This window comes from Manacus candei, unplaced genomic scaffold (genome assembly GCF_025592945.1).
Source record: "Manacus candei isolate 608988 ecotype Guabito, Panama unplaced genomic scaffold, ASM2559294v1 h1tg000013l, whole genome shotgun sequence".
Taxonomy (NCBI): Eukaryota; Metazoa; Chordata; class Aves; order Passeriformes; family Pipridae; genus Manacus; species Manacus candei.
Window position 1 is genome coordinate 8476079 of NW_026138061.1, and position 20146 is coordinate 8496224.

The 20146-nt window shown below is 41.1% G+C and overlaps 1 long non-coding RNA gene across 1 annotated transcript in view; it reads left to right on the forward strand.

Moving 5' to 3' along the window:
- Positions 1 to 19268, forward strand: part of LOC127467073 (uncharacterized) — a 76315-nt gene extending 57047 nt beyond the window's left edge. Inside the window, exon 3 of the long non-coding RNA XR_007902964.1 lies at positions 19197 to 19268. This is a non-coding gene — a long non-coding RNA (uncharacterized LOC127467073). The remainder of the gene's footprint in view (positions 1 to 19196) is intronic.
- Positions 19269 to 20146: the final 878 nt, after the last annotated feature.

Below are 20146 nucleotides of genomic sequence, written 5' to 3' on the forward strand. Positions count from 1 at the left end.
ATCCAAAACAGCTCAAAGACAAATTTTGAGCCAAAAAAAGGCAGAAAGCAAAAATGCAGAAAGGAAAAAAATAGAAACATGGTTGTTGTACTGGGTCTGGTTGTGATGGAATCCCATGTTTTGATTTATGAACAAAACAGTGTTGATAACACAGGTATATTTTCACTGTTGCTGATCAGGACTTACACAGAGTCAAGGGCTTTTCTATTCCTCCACCCACCCCACCAGTGAGGAGGCTGGGAGTACGCAAGGAGCTGGGAGGGGACACCTGACCCCAACTGACCAAAAAGATATGCCAAACCACATGGCATCATGATCATCTATAAAAGCTGTAGAAAATAAGAAGGAAGAGGGGAACATTCGTGGTTATGACATTTGTCTTCCCAAGTAACCATCGCATGTGATGAAGCCCTGTGTTGTAGTAAGTGTTTGGACATCTGCCACTCGATGGGAAGTAATGAATGCATCACTTCTTTTGCTTCGCTTGAGCACAGCTTTGTTTCACTTATCAAGCTGTCTGATTCTCAGCCTTTGAATTTTTAGCTTTCATTCTTCAGATTCTCTCCCCTGGGTCTTGCTGGAGGGGAAGGAAGTGAGTGAGCGACTGGACCACTGGCTAAGGTCAAGTCCCCACAGTAGTAAACACTAGACATCCAAGGAGTTAACAATTGTCAGATGTTGTAAAGACCTCATGGCAAATGATTTCCAACCCCTCTCAATGACCAGCTCAAGATGATGCAGCTTCTGTGTTTTTTTGCAAGGTTGAAAGCAGAAGATAGTAAGAACAGCTGGGCTAATCTTGTGATCTGGTACTCCAACCATGAAGGGCAGTTGGTAGGTGAACCAGAGTGCAGTTTTGTCTGCACAGGATGGGGTAGGGGAAAGAAACACAAAAAAGAAAATCAATTTCTACTCAATGCACAAATCCAAGTTCTTTTCTTACCTACCAGTAGGTAAGTTGCAGCTGATTATTGCTGGGAGGATAGAGGTGGTTGCACAAATGAATGGGATGAGACAGCAGTCGCTTACTCAGAGTAAAATTATGAAGTCACTGCCTTTGGGAAGACAAACTCTCTAGCAGGTGTCCTTGTTTGCATTGTGGATAAAGGAAAAACAGCCCAGGCAATCCACCACCACCAAATATAAGGGTGTATCGGGGATTTTTTTGTGTGTGAACAGTGGCAGTGCATTTCAGCTAAGGTTAACTGACCTCCATCTTTTGTATGATGTAGAAATTACTTGTGTTTTGATTTTTCTGTTTCTGTCCCTTATCTCCATTTTGGAAGTTTGTCTCCCCTCTTTCTCTAAAGGCAAACCGAAGGATCAACACCTTGGAAGACTGGAAGAGGTGACCTTGAAAATACTGAGATGGCTTGGCTAAGCATGTAGGTGCAATGAGGCAGCACTAATTCTTGTCCAGGTGTCTGGGAGACAAAATACAATATAATTCAATATAACTAAGCCATGGGAGGTGGGATGGGGAAAGAAAGGAAAGCGTTTTCACAACACTCTATGTCTGGTTGAATGATGGTGGTGGACACCACCACTTCCACAGCACTGTGCTGCCCCTCTGTGTGTCTGGGCTGCCTGTCACCTGGCTCTAATCCATGAGGGGTGGTCAGGTGCTGTTTTGCTTCACCCGGCTTTTGTGTTCATAACAGTTTTGGAGATAAGGGGCAATTTTTAAAAAACACACTGTTAAAAAATAATTTAAAATAATTATTTCCTCCCAGGAAAACAGACCCACTGCTTTAAGTAGCCCTTTAATAAGCATTATGCCTCACCATATTTCAGGCTGTATCATTCTATGCTGCTGTTGTTAGATCAATCCAACATGGATTTTTGGACCACACGAGACTGTATCCGTGTGCAGATCTTTTTAATTATGTCTGTATGAACCCCAGTGTAGGTGTCTATTCTGATTTAATAATGTCTTATTTCAATATAGTTTGAACCTGTTCTGTGCTGACTTAACCTAAAGCAAAATAAACCCTTTCCTAAGCCACAGAAAGACTGCTTGTTATTTTATAATTAACTTCACTAAAGATACCTTGTCTCAAATTAAAAATGACTAAGGTGATTTGGAAAAAATCTTTACAACTAAGCAGTTAGTGGAAAGCATATTGAACTGTAGCCAGGGCTGGGCTGAAAGCAATTCAGTAAGTTTATATTTAATGCATTTCTGAAATTTAAGACAGATCCAAAGCTAACTGCTAAAATTTGTCTTTCACATGCTTCTTTCTGCCCTATTCATGTGCACAAACCCAGTGTTTATACTTGACTCTATGCCTGCTTAGGATCCAGCAAAGGAGCAGATGTAATCTCATCTGTTATTAAGATTACAGTAGAAAGGCTCGTTACTCCAATTGCTCCCTCATCCATCCTCTTTTCTTTTTCTCCTCCTGGCTTGATTGATATTCAGAGGGCAAAACAACCCTGGAAATTTGTTTAGGAGCATATCACAAGTAATGCTGTAGAAGTTCATCTATCAGTCTGTATATACTGTACTCTGAGTTTTTAAAAAATAGTGTTTTATGTCAGCATTACATGAACCACAAAAGTTTTGATCTCATGCATCCACAAAAATGAAACTCAGATTTTAACTTCCATTGTTTGGAGATACTGAGGTAAATCAAAATAGGAATCCTGTTTTACTTTATGTACTCTTTGTGTTTACACAAGAATCTTGGGTTATATCCTTCACTCCTGTGGCACTTGATGGACAAATCTGTATACTTTCCCAAACTAACTCAGAAAGGGAATGTCAAGGAGTGGCACTTCACAGTCTGCAGCTGGCAGGGAAGGGTTTCTGCTTCATCTCTGCATGTTATCTACAGTGTGTCAGCACACAGCCTGCACCAGCCTGTGACTGCACTGGGTGGAGCGGAGTGTTCAGCCATCCTTGTGTGGGGAAGAAGGCAGTTGTGTAAGGGGCATTGGAGGCATCAAATACTGGTCAAACTTGTTCACAAGGATCATCTTGAGGCTTCCAGTCCCCTTTATTTCCTTTACTGCTGGAGTGTGGAAAGCTCTGTGTGTATCTATGTCTTGCAAAAATACCCAAGTGGAGTGATGCATTCCCCCACTCAGCCTTTAGTTTGATAAGCAGCCTGTACTAAAACAGTGGCCATGCAATGATCTGCATAGAGAGTCACTGACATATCAGCCATAACACTCTGAATGTGGGAGTCCTAATTTTTTGGTGGTGTTGTGTTCAGAGACAGATCCTTTCTTGGAGATCTTCCTGGAAGACATTTCCTTGACTTAGATCATGACTCAAAATAAGCTGCAAGACAAAAGGGACAAGCTGGTATTGATGCCACTGGACCAGAATTAACATAGTGAAGCTTGATGATGGTGAGTTAAAGAGGTAGAACACCTGGGCTGTTTGCAAATGAGCTGTTGGGACAGAACACTTCAATCAGAACCTATTAAAAGGAGATACCTCCCACTCATTGCACACAGTTAACTTACTTGTGGGTGCTGAATCTCTCCACCTCTGTCTATGTGCAGTGCATTCTCCCTTTAGAGGAACTTGAATTACTTCTCAAATGGTTTGTCCAATTTCAGGTGAAAACTGTGTTTCAGACAATAGCACAGCAGTGTCTCCAGGATGAGAGTTGTTCCCTTCTATGTAGAAAATTGTTTGTTTTGTTCAAACACTTTCTGTCTTCTCCCCATGCTGATAATCTATTTTGAATTATATTTAATGGTAAAAAGCTGTAGCAGCTGAAGCCAGGTTCAAGGTGAACTATCTTCCCATTTAGAAAATGGAACAGCTGTCTTTCAATTGAGATAGAAAATAAGAGGCCCTGACCAGTTGTGGTTGCTGAAGACTGGCTCACAGAGCTACCTAGAAAACAATAGTCCATTTTCTTAGCTTTGGCCTGAAACTCCTGTTGCAGATTCAGATTGGGAAAGCTCTTTTCTTCTTTTCCAGAGCTTTTGTATACTATTTGTAGCCTTGTTAGAAGAGCTGATGTCTGCTGGAAAGGCAGATGCAGATGAACCTAGAATGAGAAAATGTAGAAAGTGCAGTCAGAAAGAGGCCACAGAGTCATTGTTTTACCATATGTCAGAAACCTTAAGGCTGGTAGCAAAATCTTCCAACTGGAGAAATGAAGTAGACATGGGAGTTGCTCAAGGGACAAAAGAGATGTCCAGGAAAGGATACTCTTTCTAGTTACAGAGGAAAACCAGATTTTCTAGCTCTGGAGATCTCATACATCCTATTACCCAGATCATTTGGAAAGCTGAGGAAGGCAAAACTCCTTATATGGACTTCTGAAGTATCCCATCTTCAAAACAAAGCCTATAAAAATTAGATTTGCAGAACCCCTCATTTTTAACTATTTAAATGAGTTGATAGATTTCCAGGGGAATTGGAGCTCCCCATGAGCTGAACACTAGTGAACAAGAATGATAAGCACCTTTGAAAAATGGTCCAAAATACAAACTATGTCCTTTTAAAATACTATGTTACTGGGGGAGACAAATAACTTGGCAAACAAAGAGCCCAAGGCTTTTTGATTCTCCTTCTGCACAAGGCTATTCGTTCCTCCCTGAGGAAAGGGAGGAAGGGACTAACTCTGAACTCAGATGTCTCTGAGGTACTTGAGATAATTGTGGTACAACTGGTTTGATTTGGAAATAGAATTAGAGTGTTCTTTTTTGCTCTTCTAATTAATCAGGGTTGAATGTCTATATTTGCAGCTCCTTCAATTAGTTCTCTGCAGATCGACCCCCACCCAATCTATTAAATACTGGGATTTGTGTTTGGAGCGAATGAGCTCTACAGATGCAAAGCTTTCAGCTAAATTACTTCTCTCAGAAGTTACATTTCAGGAGTTGAAGATAGCAAAACACAAAACTTGCCAGAGATAATTGCAGTCCAACTGTTCCCTTCCTCCCTTCAAACTAAATCATGCAAGGAGTCAAGCAAGCCACACAGTGTCAGTGGTGTTTCTGGTTGACATTCAAGTTCTCTCTTTTGTTGGCAACAAGGAAGGCTAAAGGGAGTCTACAGCAGAATTTTAAATAGCCAAAGCCTAAGGAGTGCAAAATTATAAATAAAAACAACAGCAAATCTAAACAAAAAAGCCCCAAACTCTTCTCCCAGCTGTTCAAGTAGTAAGATATACATTTCTGAGACAGTGTAAACTAAGAGTGAGATCCAAAAAAATTTGAAAAAAAACCAGACAGCAAGAAAAGCAGATACTGAAGACAAAGCCATTGGTAAGGCAGTGAGGAGTGAAATATGCTCAGTCCTGTCACAGCTATGGACACACAGCTGGATGAAAAGACAGTGCAGCAGCAATCCTATTCCATGCAGTCCAGGTCTCGATGGCCAGGCTCCCCACAGATAGCTCACAAAGTATAGCAGGTTGACTCACATGCTTTGTAGTGGCAGTAGTATTCTCAAAGACTGTCCTTTCTCCCTCCTTTTCTCTGCAGGTAAAATTTTTGCATCATTTAAGCGAAGAATTTGAAACCGATTGTGCATCTGACAGACCAGTCTCCCTAGCTACAAACCTGGGCTGGGAAGACAGGAGCAGGTTGCTCAGTTGTTAAAGTTATCATTGCTCATTTTGACCAGCTTTTTCTGGTTCAGGACTATTGTCTAAAGTACCCAGGAGCATTTGTCTTTTTCTGTATATCCTTAGTACTGGCAGTAAGATGAGATATTTATAGGCTTAGATGAGTTTTTCCAGTCTCCAGGCAATATTTCACAGTGGAGACCTTGGAACAAAAGTTTATGAACTTTATGTTTCACAGCCCTCATTTTCAGCTTCAGGAAGCCACTTTTCCTTGTATTTTGAGACTTGTGACTCAAGTTTTGAAGTTGTTTCATTGGAAGAGCTTCCTCTCATGCTTTCAGAAAGTCTCTGGTAAATTAGAGGGACTTGAAGTCGAAAGGGTGTATTCTTGTAAAACCTGAGAGTTAATAGAGACCAAGGTGTGACCAGTGAGAGGGCGTTGCAGGCTCCATTTTTTAACATGACCTGCTTGCCAAAGTCCATGTTCCCTATACATCACAATGCTATATTTTCCTGAGGATGCCGTGACAGAAAGCTGTTCCAGCACTGGCACCCCAGGCAAATTGCAAGGCTTGTAAAGGACTGAGGGAAATCTGCTTGTCACTGCACATATGATAATGCTTCCCTTTCAATGCAACTCGAACTGAGTACACTTGGATGAGTGTATATTGTATCCTTTCCTGTTGGCTAAGCAGAAAAATTTGTCAAATGTCCGTATGCATGAAACTATTTGTTTTAGGAAGAGGGACAGACCTGAGGAACTCAGTGTTGGTCCTGTTTGGAGTTAGAGCATTGTGATATGGGTTGTTGAAAGGCATGAGAGGAGAAAGGAAAATGGAAAGACATTTTTTCTTTTATCATCCTTGGAAACTATTCTGCAATGGAAAAATGAACAAACTACCCAACACAAACAGTTTATATCTTAACAGAGACACTTCTCAGTCGTCATTTATTTGAGTTTTCTGTCTGCTTTGAGGTGGATTTTGTAGTTTTCTAAGTTGGAAGAGTCTAGAAACTTGAAAGTTTCCTGGGATTTTTATTTTAGTGTGTTTATTTTTCAAGGAGGTGTTCTTGGTGATCAGCAGGAAATAGATTGCACAAACAGCTTTTCATTAAGGGTGCTTGACTGTAGCCCTGAGCCACAATGGATGTTCAAAGCACTGAATGAGTTTCCCAGTGCATCTGTGAGCTGCGTGTTGGCTTTCACGCTGAAGTCTCTGATTAAAGCAGGCTCTAAGCAAAGGGAAAAGGCAGCCTCCTTTTGTGAAGAGCAATTCCAGGCACTATTAGGTAAATTGGTAGGTGCATGCTTACTACAGAGACAGGGATGGCAAGGGAAGGGACACAGAAGCACTGCAGCAGAAACGAAGAAGCTTCTTGAAGTTTAGCAGTGAATAAAGAGACATTACAAATGCCAGATATATTTGTGAAGTTCCTGTTGATCATCAGGGGCCTTAATCAAGTGGTGTTGTCCGGTTGTGTTCGTGCCTGCCTCTCTTTGACATATTTAGGGAGCAGAAGTGAGTTGAAAGGAATTGATGCACCACAGTTGAGACTAGGAGAAACTTTGCTGGTGAAAATCCAGCAGTTCATATTCATAAGGATGATCCTTCCAAGGCTTCTTCTCTTCATGTCTAGGTCAGGAAAATGTGCTGGGAATACAAAGGCCCTTTGCTTTCACATCTGATTTATATAACAGGTCTTGGTGAGCCATAAATAGAGCTTAAATACTCTTCTCTGATATTTCAGGGACTGCTCTGCCTCTCTTCAGGAGTGTGTCCAGTGAATGCCTGGAAGTTCTTTCCAGTAGAAACCTCCACTTTTTCCACTTCAAATCAGAAGAAGGAAATGGTAGATGCAGGCCTAATTGTGATAGGCACACAGGGAGGGAAAAAGCACAGGGAGACCAATGGGACTTCCTATAATTTCCTTATTTTAAATCAGGACAGCTGGTAATTGAATGACCCCTATCCCAGTACTCTGCCTCAGAAGAGCAAGGCATTCCTGCCATGGTGGTGACACAGAAAGTGCCAGGATAAGTTGATGGTTGGGAAGGCAGCAGTCTAGGGGAGGTGCCAGGCTCCCTACAGAAGGATAATAATGAGTGAAAGGAGGACAAGAAAAGATGCATTTGTTTAGCTCGATCTCCTTTTCTTCATGAGCTTCTGGAGAGGAACCCTTATTAGTAGGTGAAATCTCTCTGATCTCTAGCGAGAGCAGGGGGTATAAGCCTCACCCAGAGCCTTGGCTCCCCATAAGTCCAGAGGGAGTTAGCTGGCACTGAGGTCAGTGTCTGAGCTTAATTTTAATCATGTGTTTTGTTACTCTATGTCCTAGAAAATTGCAGCATTAGTACTACTTAGATAGTTGCCATTAAGGCAGTGAAAAAGGGTTTATGGTGAAACTAAATGGCTCACAAAGTTGATATAAGTAAAAAGTGTTTCTATACATGCCATTTTTACATCAGTTTCACAGGCCTTGTACATGTTCTCCCTTCTCCTGAGATGCACCAGGGCACTCAGTTGCACAAAGAGAAACAATTTCTTCTTCAATGAGAGACTTTTAAATACATTTTCCCCTGTAAAATCCACAATAAGAAACAAGACTGGTGCTCACTGGAAAATCAGTTTTGCTGCCCTACTACTGCATTTTCACACACTTAACAATCACCATAATAAGTAAGACCTGTGTGATTCTGTTCCTTTGGGCAGCTGCTCAGTAAGAGGTTTTGCCCTCAAAATATGTCCCACTGACTTCTCTGCTTTTCTGATTAGTGGGTGAAATGGTTTTCTTTTGAGGCTGACACAATGAACTTGGAGAAGGTTTATGATCACCAAACAAAGATAGAAGCTGTGACAAAAGAATAGAGGTGAGGAGAAAATGATCAGAGAATGGCTTCCAAGTCTCCTCTCTCTCAAAGTATTGAGGCAGCTCAAGGAACTCGTGGTCCTCAACACATGAGAAAATTCCTGCCTCACAGCACTAAATAGACGCATATGTGTGTGAAAGATTTGATGTGCCAGATTTGGTGCATTTTCCCCATTCTTTTCCCTGAGGAGCTCTATCTTGCTGACATTATAAACAAGCAGACACCGCACGTATATGAAGCAGGGAAGAAATGAAAACAGGATGTTAAAAAGAATCATGTTGGAATGAGACTTTTCTGCTATACAATGGTGTTAACAATGTGGTCCTGACTCTGACTTTTAAGCAGGACTGAAGGGTTTTATCTTGGATTGGTGAATATTGTTTAAAATAGCTGTGTGATATTTTTGTTCCTTTTAAATTTCACACTTGCCATATCTGAGAGTAGATTATGTGAACGGGATGAATATCTCTCACTCTTTCTGAAAATTCTAACTGGCCTGTTCTGACCAAGATTACTGAACAGATAAAAGACAGTTGCTTTATCTCTTCCTCTACCATCTTCCTCCAAAAAACTCCTCAAAAAATTAAATCACTGTGATGAAACAAGATAATCTCTAGTGGGATTAGATAAAAAGTAAGCAATTTTATTTACAGCTTTTCTATAGTTCAGAAAATTCTTTTAAACATGAAATGTCATTATTTTATCTGTGGCATCTTTCCAGATTTCACTTTGTCATAAATGAGCCCAAATATGGGGAAGTCTGCTCCCAGCTACAGCCTTCTTTTCCCCAAACTTCAGGTGGACCCTGTGTGGGAAGGTTTCACTGTGCCATGTTCACACACAGGCAGGTGGGAACTAGTTCTGGCAGTCTTTCAAACAGCTTGGGCTGAAGCTCACTCAGGGATGGAGGCTGTGAGTTGTGTTGGTGGCAAAAGCTTAGCAACGATGGTTATCTTGGGTGCAATACTGAGCTAACTTTATGGGTCAGATTCATATCACAGATGATGCCTCTTTCTTCTCTCACACAGGGTAGTTGTCCCTACCTAAACAGAAAAAGAAAAGGTCCTGTGATGTGTTCCCTGTTAATATGGGTCACACCACCTTACTGTTTTGGGAAGAGAAATGTGTTCTACAAGAGAGACTTGGAGGCTGCGAGGCACCTCCTCTGTTGGTCTTTTCCAAAGATTTTGGAAGGGCTGTATATCCAGATAACAGGTACACTGGAAAACACAAAGCCTTCGGGCTGTGGTAAGGGGATCAAATGGCAGTGAGTCTGCCTCAAGTTCCCACCCAGCAGATGGGAAGGCTGTGGTTCTGACATGTTTAACAGATGCCTGCTGATATATTGTTTGTGCAGTTATTTCATGTTGAATCTGGAAAACAAGATCCATTCAAAACAGAATTTTATATTGTTGCTTACCTTTCTGGAAGGACCAGATCCAGCTTCTGAAGCTGCAAAATTCAGAGGTCTTGAGCTGAGCTTGAGCTTAAAGTGGTACACACAACCCACTACTGAATGTCATTAAAGAGCACAAGTCACATACAAGTCAGTTAGACCCATCACATCAATGATATTATCCAGAAGGGGATTCTCTACAACCCACTCACCTCTGGAGCACAGAAACACAGATTTGTTCTCAAGTTGCCCTGCCAATTCCAAAAGGCTTCATATTGCTACTCAGTGCTTCACATTGGTAGGAAGAACTGTTTTGATAGATTTCCTTCCTCTTCTAAAATCACTGGAGATATCAAAAATGAGACCTGCTGCAACTTTGACTCTAGGGACAGAACCTGTTTTGTCAGGCTCTGGAAGACTATGGCATTATATACCGTGAAGAAATCATCAGGCATCACTGGAACTACCTCCCTGTGGCATATGCACTTGCTGGGGAACTTTTTTCAGCTATATGAATTGATCAGAGTTAATTTATAAGATGCAAAGATGTCTTGTATCTTCCCTGGGTGGTACAGCCTTTTGTTCCTGATACCATTGCTTCCGGAATCTCTGAGCGATGCTGCTTGCTCCTTTAAGGAAGGGCAGTAGGGAAAACAATCCCTCTCAGTTCCTGTGCCAACAACCTTAAAGAGAGAGTATTTTCAGGACAGAACTCAGATCTCATGCTACTACTTTATTGCCCTTTGTGACTCCTTTACACTCTTATACAGGTAGAGGCCATCAGCATTTCCAGGTTTTGTTCTGTTCCTCATCAAGATCATCCCCACTGTAACTCTTACATAAGCCTGTCACTTCAAGCCCCCATTTCCCCACCTCAGTAGCTGCTTCTGCCTTCTTTTCTATAGGTCTTGCTGTACTCAGAAGCTCATCAAACACACTTCCAAACTTCCACCCACTTCTGAGCTGTATGCCAGTGATTCTACAGCTCATTTATCTTCCTTGCTTGGCTTTGCTGTTGCCTGCAATCAGGTGTGCTCTCTGGGGAAAAAAAGAGGAGAAGAGGAGCAGGCTGGGACTTTGTGGAAAATCTTGTTTGTTCTTGCTGTTTCAGGTATTTGGCAGCATCTTTTTGTAACCTGAGCACTGATGGTGAGAGCAGAATACCTTAGTGCAGTCACCTGTTTTGTCTGTGCTTTGAATCAAACCTGGTTTAGTACCATTCTGTGGGACTGTAGGGCTTTGATTTCAGAAGTAATTGGAAGTGTATACTCACTATGCCACACACCAGGGGACACAGCTGTCAACTCCTTCTTACTTCTAGGAATTGAAGTGCAATCCAATCCAGCAACACTAAGGTCACCACTCTTTTTTTCCTGGAATTGAAGTAACATCCCTCCCATGCAGAAGCTACTGCTTCTTCTCATCTTTCCTAGAGCCAGGAGCTGGAGTAATGAAATCACAGACAGTACTGTATTAAATCTCTATGGTATGCAGGAATCCATGTGCCCTGGGATCTGCACCACCATATCAAAATCTTAGATCAAGACCTGAACTCTATAATGTAACACCATGTACTGCATTGTTCAGACTGTATCTTCCACACTGTTGATCAAGGCCACCCTGACACGAGAGGGGCTCCAGCCAGGTCGGCTGGTGAGGCTGGCACTGCAGCAGCTGGATACCAGATCTCATTCTTATGCAATCTGTGTGTAGCAGTTGCTTTCATCCTTGCCCTTAACTTCTGTTTGCTCAATGAAAGCAGCACGTAGGCAAATAACATTTTGCATTTTAAAAGAGTTTTAATTTGTATCTGTTTTCAAAGTACACAACAAGACTAATGAATAGTCACTCCATTCTCTAGGATACACAGTAACAACTGACTAAAATTAGCATTAATTAGCTGAATTACTGCAGTATTAAGAAGCTTCAACTGAGCTCCAGGTCTTGCTGCAATAGGTTTAGGATGAGTAAGCTGTATGAAGCTGGTATGGGTTGGTGGTGTTACCATTATAACTCTAAGAAGAGGTGATCAAGAAGTGCCTTCCTTCTTGAAATGACACAGCTAAAATTTCAGATCCAGTGGAGAGCTGTAGTGAGCAGCGGACTCTTGTTGTTCTTGAGTTCATTTTCTTTCCCATTTGAATGGTACTACAGTCCCACGTCTCATTTACTGGTTTTTACTCATTTCACTGCTCCCACCTAGAGCATGATTCCATGAATTCTTGAAAATGCGGACCTGATGAGCTGGAATACCACATTGGAGAAGGCCAGGCCTGGAAGTAATTAAGAGCTGGTGGGAACCTCTCCCTCAGCAGACATGTTAAAATACTACCCCTTTCTTAACAAGAGCAACCTACTCTGTCTCCAGGGACAGGGGTTGTTTGGATCAGTTAGACAACTCAAGAGATAAGAGGGTAAGAAAGGATGGAGAATCTTGCTTTAGGGCACCCTCATCTCTGAAAGTAGAAGGTACTTCAAATCCCTTGTATTCTGCCCTCCAACATTATGGTAGTGACCTGATAAGCTCCTAGCAAGAGAGACTTGAGAATGGCAGAAAAAATCTAAAAAACAGGAATTTGCAACCCCACCTCTGTTCCAGGTAGTCTTTAACACTCCTCTCTGAAGAGGAATTACTGTGAGAAATTTAGAAGAACCAACACAACAAATGTGGTAAAAGCTCCTCACCGTCCATGGAGTGTTCTGGCTGCTTCTGTTGGCATCACACAGATATTCATAAATACGTAATGTGACCTAAACATGGATGAGATGTACCAGCTTTGCAGTTCTTAAGTTGGATGCCCTGTTCTTGAGCTGAAGCTCACTGAGACCTTTCTTCATGCAGACTTGTTCTTCAAACCTGCTGTAGAAAAGAGGGGGAAAAAGACCCATTTAATTTTTTACAGTGTTTCTCTGGTCTATCAGTTATGCCTTTTGCTCAGGGAAAGTTTCTGCTGGATTTGACAATTGCTTTCATGCCTTGGCAGTGGTCTACTTAAAACTTGATGGATAAAACCAATTAATTTCAGTCAAGCCCTCTCACTACTGATGGATGATTATTAAAATGGTGGCAACATCTGCAGCTGAGATTGTGCTGCAGAAATTACATTGCATTTTTGCTAAGTCTAATGATACAGGAATATTGAATATTGCTTCTTTACAATTCCTTTTAATTACTGTGCTTCCCAAAGAGCAGGGAACTGACTCATGTTTTCCATGTATCTGCCCACAGTACACCACACAGTCAACTTCTGACATCTTAGGGGCACCTCAGTGTCCCACGCTTTCAAAGCGACCACACAGTAAATTTAGTCTCTCCTCCACTCTGTCTGGAAGAATTAGGAGAGAGGAGGTGTATCCAGCCTACTTCACATCTCCTAGGCCATGGAGGGGTTCTCAAGGTTTGCTTCTGAAAAGACAGTGCTCACAGTCTCACTCAACACCTTCTTTGCAATGAGGGGTGGGTTTCAAGCATTTCCATGTTTCCCTCAAGGAAGGGCAGTAATTTCTCCTTAAAACCCCTATAAAAGGTAACGCCAAGAGATAATCTGTTTCCCCTCTTTCCTCTGTGCTTGTTCACCAATGGTTCTTTGGAAGGTCTGGCAGAAGGGCCTTTGATGTGCTGGATCTGACAGCTGAGCCTGCCTAAGCCCAGCTCAGAGCCTCAGCAACCCCTCCCACACACAGCCCAGGCTGTGCCAGCTGCTGCAGCCTGGCCCACGAGACACAGAAACACATTGATTAGCTGAGATTAATAAAATATGAATAGATGGAGAAGGGCTACATTAAATCTTTAGGGCTGCTTCAGACTCAGGTTTTCTTTCTTTGGTTGCTTCCAAGCTCTGGAGGGAGGATTTTGTATGGAAAGGGCTGTTTTGGATGTGTTCAAGATGGAAGATGTAGAACCATTGAGAAGCAGCAGTGAAAAGAAGTCATAAAAAGGAGGTGAGGATGAATATAATGCCTTCTGCTTTGGAGATGTTGCTGCTGCTACTGCCTTGCATTCCCTGCAGGGCTTCAGGGAAATGTTGGCAGTTCCTTACTTGTTTTCTGGGAGGAGACAGGAATTTATATGGTGCAACACTCAGTATTTGATTTAACCCATGGTCCATTATACTTAAAATGGGTTATCTTAATATTTCCTGCATTAGAAAGTATTTTTATGGCAGTCAGCAGAAGAGAAAAAAAAACTGATTGCACTGACAGCCTCTAGCAAATAGTATGGCTTTGCTAAGTGTAGGAAGAGGTGTCCTCTTTTTTTTTTTTCCCTAAGCGAACATTTCCTTTTTGGAAAGATGAAACACCTGACTCCTAAGCTAGCAGAAATGTCCAGCTGCAGATCAGAACATTATGATACGTTTGTTGACTAAAACACCTTACGGTCTGCCAGAGAGTGCTACCTTTCTCTGTGGCCTGACGTCAGCTAATTTATAATCATCAGAGAGTAATGACTTGCTCAGGGCTTGTAATTTCCTATTATATAGAAATAAAGGTAAGCAAGTGGATGATATTCAGGAAGCCAGTATGTAACATTAATTTCATAACTGCATAAAAACATACCTTTATGGATTCATAATCTTCTGAGACATTTGAGCAGAAAAGTAAGAGAATAGAACTGTTATCTTCCTGGTCAACCTTTTTCCAAGACAAGATAGTGTGTTCCTGTGTGATTTGTCTGTTTTTAAATATTTCCATGTAAGGAGGAGGAAAAGGTTCATCTCTTCTCCTGGGATAGTCTTCATCTTTCCAACAGATCTCAGGCAGAAGATTTATAATCTTTAAGAATGTCACCCTTAGGTTATAAAGTTAATTTATTTGCACTCCCTAATTACATACAAGATGTGCTCAGTTTACAAGTTAAAATCTGGGGTGTTTTTTTCGTTGTTGCTTTTTAATTTCTTTTTTTTTTTTTTAGATGCTGGCTTTGCAAACTCTTCCTGGAACTAGAAAAGAAACAGTATTTTGTGCTTCTAGTGCTAATTCTAGCTGTATCAATTGCTCAGTGTATGAGAGAAAGGTTATATCATTGGCAAAATGGGAAGCAGGATAAACTCCTGCTTACCTCTGTTCAGTTGCAGTGCATTTATACAACGAGTCTGAGAAAAAACTACACCATAAGACAGATCCTATGAAGGTCAAAACTACTACAGTTTACGCCAGCTGCCCAGAGACACTTGCTGTTACCATGTTATACTAACAAACATTAAAGTCCTGAAATACAGAATAGCATAACTTTGTTATTAAGAGACCTTACTTTGCTGCAGCTGAGCATCTGGACCTGTGAGCTGATTTCATGTTTCCAGTTGGAGTCATTATCTCTTTGGCTGTGGGAAGACACATCCCATGCTTATGCTCGAATCCAGAATGTCAGACTCAGTGGTAATATATATAAACCCTGAGCATTATTGAACATCTCTGAGCTTCATAAATATTCCAACAGACCTGAGCAAACTCCCAAAATCCTAGCCTAGTGTTCACTGTAATTTAATTTATGGTATGTGTTTCTCCCACTGTCTTCAGCAGCTTAGCTGAGGAATCTGGAGGAAGCACTGCTAGGATATATGAATTTTCAGAAATTCACTTCTAGGGATGGGCATGCCAGATTAACATTAATAAATGGTATGGAGCATTGGTTGACTGGTGAATTGTGACAAAGCCGACTATTTTCCTCACCTTTTCTCAGTCTCCAGGTGTGATGGGAAGAGGAAAAAAATAAATCTAATTGCTATTGAGGCTTGATTGACATCTGTGGACACACAAAATACCTATTTCTCTGTCAATGCTGATTTTGTCACCAGATGTGGGCCATGAATGAAAGGGTCACAGAGTCCCTTCCAGGTGCTGAAGAAGGTTCCTGCGTTGCTCCTCCATCCCAGGCATGGTGCTGTTATTTTAAGTGTATGTCTATTTAAAATAATGAGTTGCAAAAATATAAGGTTAGGCATACTGGTTTTGGATGGGACAGACTTAATTTTCTTTATAGCATCTGGTATGGGGTGTATTTTAGATGTGTGACCAAAACTGTGCTGATAACACAGGGCTGTTTTCACTGCTGCTGAGCAGTGCTCACATAGAGCCAAGACCTCTTCTACTCCTCACCCCACCCCACCAGTGAGGAGGCTGGGGGGGAACAAGGGACTGGGAGGGGACACAGCTGGGACAGCTGACCCCAAATGACCCAAAGGTCATCCCAGACCATATGGTGTCATGCTCAGCATACAAAGCTGTGACCAAATGTCCTTAATTTTGCCCGTGACTCATTTGCTTTGGCAGTGTCTGGAGCAGTAAACTGACTCTATGGACACTTGAAATGATTGATCTGAATTACAGAAAAGGTATGGCAGGGGGATAGAAGGAGTCAAGCACTGAAGCTCCCCTGATTTACAACTGTGAAGCCAGTGCCCTCTGCAGCAGAAAGGGGAAAGATGGAGATCTACAAGCACCTGTGTTATCACCCAGGAACTAGAGAGATATGGCTCCCATTTTATTCTAGCTGGCAGAGACACAGAAAAGGTCTCCTCCCTCGCATCCTCCCTTGCTTTGCCTTTTGATACTACAATGACTGCAGTGACAGACCAGAGAATGCAAATGATGAAGTCTGGTGGTGTTATCCCCAAGGGAGAAGATTCTGCATGATGTAGGTGCCCTGTTTACAAAAAAGATTGCAGTGTATGACACTAAGAGAAATAATAACCTATATAAAGACAAAACCAAGCATGTTGAGAATGTTGTCACAGCAATCACGATCTTCCTCAAACCCAGGGAATTAGTATCTGACCTCCTGTGGCTTCTGTGACAGCAGAGTGGATCAATTTTACCTTAGGGCAAGATTTTGCAGCAAAGTTTGAGATTACTGCATCTTTATTTTTGTTTCCATTTTCCATCTAAATCATTTAAGGGGTTTTGAGACCCAAAGAAGGCTATTTCTGGAGAAAAGAATGTACTCCTTTCATATGCAGGTAAATGGTTTTGTTACTAGAGGAAAAATCTCACAAAATGTGAAGCTTACAGTTCAGCTTTTTTGGTTTTATTTTTACATGAATCAATAAATTCGTGAAATCTGTAAAACCTCAGAAATGCTGAGACTTTAATCATCATTAGAAGGTAGATTGCGACTGCCCCTTTTCCAGCTCACGGAGGAACAGAGTGCTGCAGGAAGGGCTCGGAAATGACCAGTCAGAGCTGGAGCAGGGAACTCATCTGCTCAGATAAAATCCTAATTGCACCATGACTGTAGGAGTGGGCTGTTCTATACAGGGTAAGTGGCTAAGGAGTACCATGAAAGTAAAAATATTTGCAGTCTTTCTCTTTGTAAATCCCTGCAGAAGATTGATGGAATCTTGAATTATGAAATGGCAAGTGCTAGAAAGACCATTGTGTGCATGGTCATGGGAAGGTGTGTGTGTATGTGCAGGGGGTCTGATGCAATCATAGAATATCCTGAGTTCAATAGGACACAGAATCATAGAATATCTTGAGTTAGAAGGGATCCTCAAAGATCATCAAGTCCAACTCCTGTTTCTGCAGAGGACAACTCCCAAAATCACACCATCTATCTGAGAGCATCATCCGAACACTCCTAGAACTCTGGCAGACAGCTGGTGTTGAGGGTCCTTGTGCTGGTTGCCTTTGGGAAGAGACCTTGTGACAGGCCTCCTGTGATCTGGAGCTCTTCCCAGAGGTCTGTCTGCCACATGCCACAAGCACCACTGCTGCTTTTCCACCCTGAGGTGTGTGGGGCATCATGGCTCAGGCTGCTTCGTTGTGCACAGGACCATGAGGTGAGAGGTCCTCTGGTGCTGCCCTCTAAATGAATGAGACACTATGCTTATGGAAAGGACTGTGGAAAAGGAGCCTTTTGTCATTAACTTCAGTAATGGCAGCATACAGTGCAAAGAGCTTTATAAAATCTGCACAGTTAATTATCCTGTGAGACCGAAACCAGTCAGAGTCATTTTAGAGGTAGAAAGTAAAGTCAGGGGGAAATACATTTACTTGGTTTTAATAGAGTAGTTTTTCAATCACTTTTATCTCATCAGGCTGTAAAAGAGAAAAACAATAGTATTAAGGCACTACATGGATCTGCTGTATTCAATTGACCCAAATTCTATATCTTCATAAAGCTGGAACAAATGGGAGCTCCAACAAGGAATACATCCCTCCATGTCTGCAGGATTTCTCTTCTTTTTCTTTTCTCTTGTTATATATATATTTCTTTTGCCTGTGTCTGTAAGTGTGGCTCATTCAACAGCAGTGAGGTAGTTATTATTAACACAGAAGAGAGCTGGAGTAGTTTACTGGAAAGCTTGCCTTACAGCAAATGCAAAGCAAAGGTTTAGGTGAATCAATTTGCTGTTATTATTGTGTCCTTACATGGTCTCCAGCTCTGTTGAATTTACAGCCACATTTTGTATCACTTTGAACTATTAGCTACTTGATTCTACTGGTTCGGCTGCAGATGATAAACCAGATGCTTTATCACAGGTCGTGGTGTGGATTCTTACAGGTACTTATATGCCAGCTCCTATTCATTTCCCCAGGACCTCAGTTTATCTGCTCAGCTGTATCCAGAAAAAGTATATGCAGCACTTTGAGCCCAAACTGTTGCCAATTTTTTGTTCATTTTAACCAGCCTCTTGCAGGAAGGATGTTTGTCCTATAAAAGATTTATACTTTAAACTCCTGGGCTTACTAAAAAACAAACAAACAAATAAATAGCTTCTTCCCTCACTTTTTTGGTTTTTAAATTTTCTTTAAATAACAAATGCTAAAGTGATAACTACCTCCAAGGAATCATCACTGTGCTTTTTTCCACTGACTTCAGTGGAACATTAAACTAGCTGAGAATCCAAAAATATAAAACCATGACCTGAGGATAGATTAACAGCCAAAATTCCCAAAGATTGCATTTTAGACCCACACCTTGTGTCTTGTTTTTTAAAGGAATCTTGTTAATGGACATTATCACTTAGAAACTGAAGTTCTATTTAACTTAAAACGTTGGTATTGGTCTTTTCAATGTCTAGCTTTCAATGAAGAATTTTCATTTGAAAAGTCACAAAAATCCTAAACATTAGATTTTCTATATATTCCATTTTTTAAACACTTGTTGCATAAAACATTCCTGTTGTATTCAAAATAGTCCTCTGTGAGCCTTCTAGCCAAGTTTTAGTAGATTTATTTTCAAATATTATATTATATTATATGTGAATCACGGTCCCTTAGCTCAAGTTCTGAAAAAGAACTGTGAGAACTCATTGACTCATTGGGGAAAGGGGATTTTCTTTTTTTTTTTTTTATCATGTGTCTTATAGTAAATGCATATAGATTTGAGGCTGGGGTACAGAAAAGATGCTAATACCTTTTCTTAATACCTTTTCTTGATTGCTTTTCCCAGAATGAACATTCCCATATTCTCTGCACATTCAGAAAGTATAAAAAGTCAGTATGTCAAAAGGAGAAAAAACCCCGTGGGATCTAAGAGATTTGTAAGTGGACAATGTTCATGTGATTTATAACACTTCTGATTCAAGACAATGCTGGACTTCTGGTGCTTCTGTTTTCCAGGACAGATCTTCAAGGTTGGCCGTGCTTTCCACAGGAGTTTGGAGCAGATGGAGCAGATGAATTTGGGGGTTGGAACCGGATGATCTTGAAGTTCCCTTCCAACCCAATCCATTCTATGAATTTTAAAGGTCCCTCTATACATAAATCATTCTCGTGGTTCTACAGTTTTGTATCAAAGGCGGTGAGAAAGTCTTTTTTCCCGGAGGAAGTGTATGTACAACTTGCAATCCACTTGTGAGACTTAGAAAGTTGGAGGAAAGAAAAATGCTGTTTTAAAATCAACTTTTTCCCCATCTCTTGGGTACAAAAGCCCTGACAGTTTTGATTTTGGGGCTTAAATTATATCGCAGTGGCTGTTGAAAACTGCAGACTGAAATGTCAGTGTTGCTGGAATATAATAGCAGTGCGCCAGTAAATATCTCCGGATTTAGCTCTCACGTATTCTTTTTTTATTTAGTATTCCATCAATAACTTTGTTGTACATGCTTTCACAAAGATAGTTCATTTCTTTCAAGGTGGTTTAACTGCCTAGCAACCTCACAAAAATAAATTTCAGTGTTCTGTAGTAACGGCTGAAAACAGTGGAGCTTACATTAATGCAACTGTGATGTTTTGAGAGGTAGTGACTGAAAGGCCCTGGCCCTTTTTTTTTTTTTTGTCAGAATTAATTCTAAGAGAAGATATTTTTTAAGGACTTAATGAAGCCTATTGATAAAGAATCAAGTAAAATATGGCTATTAAGTAAATCGTCCTACTTAAATTGTGACTTTAAAAGATGTC